Below are 6,965 nucleotides of genomic sequence, written 5' to 3'. Positions count from 1 at the left end.
GAGGTTTGGAGGGCCACATTCAGCCCCTAGACCTGAGGTTACCCCACCTTGCGTTGAAGTTGCATCTTTAACTATAAATCAGCAGTACGAGGCCACATTCCCTCGGGAGATAATCTGTTGCAAGCTACCGTACATACCAGTGGTGACAAGAAGAGGAAAGGTGGACCAGAACAGACCGTCCCTTTTGTTTTTCTTTCTGACATCCTCCTCTCTCATTCTTTCTCTCTCCCTGTCTAGCTGGGATGCAGACTCGTTGCTCTTCTTAGAGGTCTTAACTGGGCATTTGCAGATAACTTCCCTGCTCCTTTGCCCCATCCATTTTGGGTTTCTTCCCATCCTTGCATTCCCCCACTTCTCTTCCTCTGAGCTCCCTCACCCATGTGAAATTGGGCCAAGGACCACACACAGTCCCGTAACAGCTTGTGGCGCACCACCCCTGCTATAAATAGGGATTCAGTTTGCATCTAAAAATAAATTTACTGCAGCCACCTTTTCTGAAACGGTATGAGATCTGAAACACAAGCTGTCCTTCGACGTTCACACTTCTCTGAATTTTGCAATGCCATTCTGCAGCGAATCAATGTGTAGATAAATGCACAAAGTGCCCATATGAATACACCCTCCCAAAAAAAATACATTATATTGGGGAAATCAGCTATGCAGAAAGATGTGCACTGAGCAAATTTGCAAACTAAGTTGCATATACGAGGAGAAATGAGCACTAAAATGCTGGTGATTTTTTTATGAGGACATTTGCGAATTTAAGGCCGGGAAATGAGAAATCGACAGGCAAAAATTGGCATATTCACACACCCCTAGCTATAAGCTGTACAAAAGGCTAGAGACAAAGTCACTTTTCTTGCTTACCTGCCAGGTGAACATGTTATTTGGTTTCAAGCGACAGCTGATGCAACAGGTTTCCGAGAAACCACCCAAAACAGAGTTTCCAGGGAGAGCTAGCAGAGAAAAGGAAAATTTAGGTTAGTGGGAAATCTTTGAATAAATAGATGCTGATTATGCCTCTTTTATCTCCATCCAATCCCTTTTACATCCAGCGATCTCAAAGCATTTGGGTCAATGATGTGACTAAGCCATTGGCTAAGAAGCTTGGACTAATTTGAAGTTATCTGCACACAGGAGCAAACAAAACTGGATGTTCCCTCTGGCGCATGGGCCTGGGCGTTCAAGTTTCCCACGCAGCAGTGGTTCCCATCAGCATCTATCCAAAATCTCGTGTGAGGGCTGCCGTTTGTTTGGAAGGGATCAGCTTAGGTTATGGGACATCTGAGTGCTTTGCTAACTAGCTTGTGCATTTACTGTAGAAGGAATTGATCTAACTAAGCCATGTCAATTAACCAAATGAAAGTTGACATTCTTTTTTTCCAAACAAGAGTACAAAATTAGCACTATGCCCCTCTGTGAATATATTTACTTACTTTTATCCACCTAGTCATCATAGCTGCCAAGTTATCCCTTTTTTAAAGGGATTTTCCCTTATGCTGAATAGGCTTCCTCGCGAGAAAAGGGAAAACTTGGCAGCTATGCTAGTCATGCTTTCTGTAACAATTGCTGAGGGCAGAAATGGAATAGCACAACTCAATCTTCAGCCTTCGAAGTCTTTTAGAGAGGATTGTTATGTGTTATGTACTGAGCTGAATCCTAGAACAATAGGATCCAGAATGCAGCAGTCTGATTGGTCCGCAGGAGCCACCCAATCCAGCTCCAGGGGGAAGTGAATCAGCAACCTGATTGGCCTGCAGGAGCAGCCAATCAGGCACCTGGATGAAGCGAGTCAACAACCTGATTGGCCTACAGGTGCAGCCCTGAAGTAGCCAATCACACAATGCCATTGTGTAAATAATGCATATAAGCAGACGTTTTGGGGAAAGAGCCATTCTTCTCTTCTTCTTCTGTTGCTACTACAAGCCGAATAAAGAGCATAAAATTCACTCTCAACTCCGAGTATATTTCAAGGATTAAACAAATTCACAGAAGAGACAGCTATAAATGGCGACTAGCTACTATTTTCTTATGAACATGGCAAACTAGCACACTGAAACTAGCCTGCTGCCTTCAAGTGCAGTGGACGGTGCTGTCTCAAGAAAAAGATTTCGCTCACTCGTCAGTTTTTATACACAGACTGGAAGAGGTGCCATATTTATCCTTCACCTCAGGAAGCAAAATGTCTTGGGTCGAGTTGACGTGAAACGACACTGAAAACAGTAGTCACATGACTGTCTCTCAACCGTCCATGCGTATTAGCATGCATTTTAGTCCTGTGAATTGCTCCAAACATCAAAAAAAAAAATCATGTTATTTTCTCCCCCTGACAAGTTCTGTGCTGTCGTGAACAATGTACACAGCTCCCCACTCAGAGAAACACAATTGCTGTACATGTAAATCCATCCCTTGAAATCATATATCAGAGAACAGGGTGTCCTTGAAATACCAGACCTGGGAGTTTCGGTTTCTTTAAATCGTTGAACCCATGCCAATTTGTACCTTGGAAGTGAACATGCAAACTGAGAGGTTTTTTAAAAAAATTAAAAAATAAAATCAATGTACCTATGTACTCAAATATGTAGGTCAAATAACATATTTATCAAGTTGTATCTTTTGCCTACGAACATGTGCGATCATGTTAGAATGGAATGCCACCAATGTGGATGCAAACCTGGAGTTGTGCTCCCTTTTTTTTTTGGAATCATAAGCCAACAACTCTCTCCTTGAAATTCCGTCTTCTTTTAGATGGGGCTTCATATGTACAGCCAGTTCCTCACAAGTCCTGTGCATTTTTACCTCCAGCATTTAAACACATAATCCAGGAGTTGGCAGTATGGGGCCCATGGACATGATGGCACCCTTGAGATACTCTCCTGGTACCTAGGAAGGGTCTTTGTCATCCCCCCCCCTTTTTCCCCTTGACCATCAGCTGGTGAGGGTGGTTGCCTTTTTCCCTATTCAAAAAATGCATACGGTAGAGCTGAAGGGAAAACACATAGAGCTGAAGGAGGAAGTGGGAAGAGAGACGCTCTTTCCCACTTCCTCTTTCAGCTCTATGTGCTCGGATTAATCCTACCAGATTCAGCTCTTAGTGCAATCTCATGGATAACTAAAATATAAGTGTGTGCATCTGGCAGAGAAAAGTGTCACGCAAAGGTGACGCCCATGGCACTCACTCAAACAGAAGATGACTAGATTGCCAGCTGAATTTTACTGACAACAGTGTAGTGTCCCTCATTGCACTTGATGCAGCTGGATAATTTAAGGGTCTGAAGACTAGGGAGGGAAGGGTCTGTCCATTTGTGTTTTCTCAGGTTCTTATTTTTCCAATCTTAAATTCAGTTCCCTGCATTTTGGCAATTTGCAATTTTAAAAAAAATCCTCATGAAATTCATCAGCAGCTTAGTGTGAATTTCTCTTACTATAAACTCATTTTTGGTAAGCAGTTTTGAGCAACCTACACATTTTTTTGCAAGCAAATTTCCTGAATACAATTTATATTTCTATGTTATGTCACTAATATATTCATTTTTACGTACCCTTTCCCCCTATTATATGCATTTTTGTAAACTGGTAGGAGAATTCATTTTAAAATGTGTACAAGTGCAAAGGCAGAAGAATGGCTGTGTTTCAGTTCTCATATTGTTTTGGACAGTGCACCTTTAAATGTGAACTGAACTAGATTTCCCTCTTTCCCTACATAGGACAAGTCATGTGGCATACATAGCTCTGTCCTCCAACGGAGGAAAATGAGTGCAGCGGATTGAGGGAAAACGCTTGGGAGGATAGCTTTAAAAAATAGATATTTGTCTGTTTCAAAAAAAGAGCAAGGCTTGTGATTTATCTGCAATTAAACTCAGAATATTAGGAATTATATTATGCAGGAGATCAGGGGCCTTCAATTCCCAGGAAAATAAAATAAAGCTGTCATGCAGAGTTCCTTTCCAGTTGGAAACGCTGTGTACCAAGATCTACCCATTGCTTTCTCACCAGCATTTAGTCTCTGTTAAATAAATTTATTACTCTGCCTTTGAGGGGGCGGGGAACGCTTACAGAATTCATCCGGTTTTAGGTCTTCACAAAGTTTAACTGGGCAACAAATTCTCCTTCCACTGACATTCCTTTGTCTAAAATTGAACATGCGAGTGGAAAACTCAGCAACGTTACATCAGAAGGCCACCAGAAAGATACATTTGTCTTGACCCAGCAAGGGCAAGCTATGGAGAAAAGCAATCTTCTACACCTAGGGGGCCATGGGTGCTTCATTTGTGGGGCTGGGCCTCTACGAAATCAATGGGCAAAGTTGAAACCCTTCGTTGTGAGCACCCACAATCTTTGGCGCGAGATGACACCTATGGTACTGAGTTATGTTTATGCCAAAGGGTGAGGTAGGTAAGTATGCTAGTGTGGGATGGAGAAGAGAGGTCCGTTAAGAACCTGTGGGCACATTGTGAGGGTTCTGTAATGCACATGCACCCCTGAACCATCAGCAGTGTATTCTCTGCTAACAGATGATCCCCTAAGAAATAGGGCAGAATCCAGACACTTCCTTTTCTTTCTCTCCACTGCTTTCTATTGATTAGCACAGATCATGTATTTGGAATGAGAAGGACAAGGAGAACACCATGTTCACAAGCTGCTTCTTGGAGCCTGTATATGGAAGAACTATACATCAGAACAAAAATGCAGGAGGAATGAAAACAATGCCTCCTCTGGTTCCATTTGGGGTAGAGGTGTTTCAGAACTTCACCACTTTCCCCGCAAGAGGAGACAGGGTCCTTTACCCATGACCAATGAGCTCTGTCCATGGAGCCTGAGCTCTGTTCCCTAGGAATTTACCAACACTCAAGATCCCTCACATTTAAAGGAACTTCTGCTTGATCTGGCAGCACCTATGAAGTGCCATTAGCATTAGCATGTGAGGCTAGAAATCAGGGCACTGCCCCTACAAGATCATTCCAGCTGACAGGAGGGAGAATGAGAATCACTACAGTTGTCATTGGGCTTTGTAACAACATCTGTGGTTACCTGTTGCTCTCCTTGGTGCTGAATGTGGTGCTGGTCCTATTTATTGGCGCTTTGAGTGGGCTCTGACCCTGGGCATTCTTTTGGTTAAGGGATTCAGGTGACCCTTAGCCTTCCGTCATGATGGCTGTAGACGAGGTTGAAGAGCAAAAAGCCATTGCTTGAGCTCAATACTAGGTGGAGTGTTGCTCAGCCTGAAATTCAACCCTGGGCAGCATTTCTAGCCAGCCCAAGACAGGAGGAAATAATGGGATTCCCGAGGAGTAGCCGTATGCTGGGATTTGGAAGAGCATCAACCCCACTTCTTCTACCGTACAATTCCAAATGCCTCATCACTTGGTGTTCCAGCACACAGACCAAGGGATTCTGCTGGTGCTGATCCTGGCAGTACTCAAGATATAAACACAAAGTGCAGATATTTTGCCAAGGAACTGGCCAAAGATTATCAATATGTCATTACCTATCCCCCGCTCCCCCTCCTACATTATATGCTATGTTACAAATAACCCCACAGTGTTCGCTTCTAAATATATGGGATGGTCATACTCAAAGACTACAATCTAAAGAATTGGTAATACGGCTGTTGGCAGCAGCTAGAATATTCACAGCACACACAAAAATGGAAGATTTTGCAGGGGTCTGCAAATATCTATGTATATTAAAACTATATGGAGCTTGGTGATTGCAGAAAAGATAACTCAATACAGTGGTACCTCAGGTTAAGAACTTAATTCGTTCTGGAGGTCCGTTCTTAACCTGAAACGGTTCTTAACCTGAGGCGCGCTTTCGCTAATGGGGCCTCCTGAGGCCGCTGCATTGCTGGTGCGCGATTTCCGTTCTTATCCTGGGGCAAAGTTCTTAACTTGGAGCAACCACTTCCTGGTTAGCGGAGTTTGTAACCTGAAGCGTCTGTAACCCGAGGTACCACTGTATATATGTTTCCAAAGGCTTAAATCTAGACCGTTTTCATGCTGTGTGGTCAGATTTTGTCTTTTATACCAGTACAACTGTCCTTCGGGACTCTTTGGAGCTGCCAATGTTGGAAATAATGGACTTCTTGATGTTTCTACTAAAAGGCATCTATCTCCTCACATCTTCCAATTTCGCTAACAAACCAAGAGAGTTGATACGTGGCCCCATTTGTCATTTCTGATATTTTTGTATTCTTACGTTTGCTCCTGTTTGTGTTTATATCTTATGTGTGTTGGTATGAAGTGAATCTTACATTATTATCAAGAAACAAACAAACAAACAAAAACAAGTCCAGATATACCACCCACTCTGCTTTCTGGCCCACTATGCAAGCGAGAAGTTTCATTGCTGGGTACCACTTCCTTACAGGAGACAATTTGCTCCAACATTGCAGGGTGTCTGTACCTTTGCATCTTTCAGTGACATCACATTTTCTTTCACCTGAAATGAAGAATGAAACTGCCTATTGCTATTACAAGGGTAGACATTCAGTCTCCAGGACAATAGAGAGTTATGCTGTTATGTACTGAGCTGAATCCTAGAACAATAGGATTCAGAATCAGCAGTCTGATTGGTCCGCAGGAGCTACCCAATCCAACTCCAGGTGGAAGTGAATCCACAACCTGATTGGCCTGCAGGAGCAGCCAATCAGGCGGCTGGCAAAAGTGAATCTGCAACCTGATTGGCCTGTAGGAGCAGCCAATCAGGCTGCAGGCAGAACTCAATCCACAACCTGATTGGCCCACAGGTGTAGCCCTGAAGTAGCCAATCACGCAAGGCCCATTGTGTAAATAATGTATATAAGCAGATGGTTTTGGGAAAAGAGCCATTCTTCTCCTCGATGACTATGAGCTGAATAAAGAGCATGAAATTCACTCTCGACTCCGAGTATATTTCACATGCCCTGCGGCCCTCCCCCTTTAATACACTGCAAAGGCTGTTTTATATGCATTTGGCTTAAATAA

The sequence above is a fragment of the Zootoca vivipara genome, chromosome 3, assembly GCF_965207765.1.
Source record: "Zootoca vivipara chromosome 3, rZooViv2.hap1.1, whole genome shotgun sequence".
Classification (NCBI taxonomy): Eukaryota; Metazoa; Chordata; class Lepidosauria; order Squamata; family Lacertidae; genus Zootoca; species Zootoca vivipara.
This window is presented reverse-complemented; position numbering follows the sequence as displayed.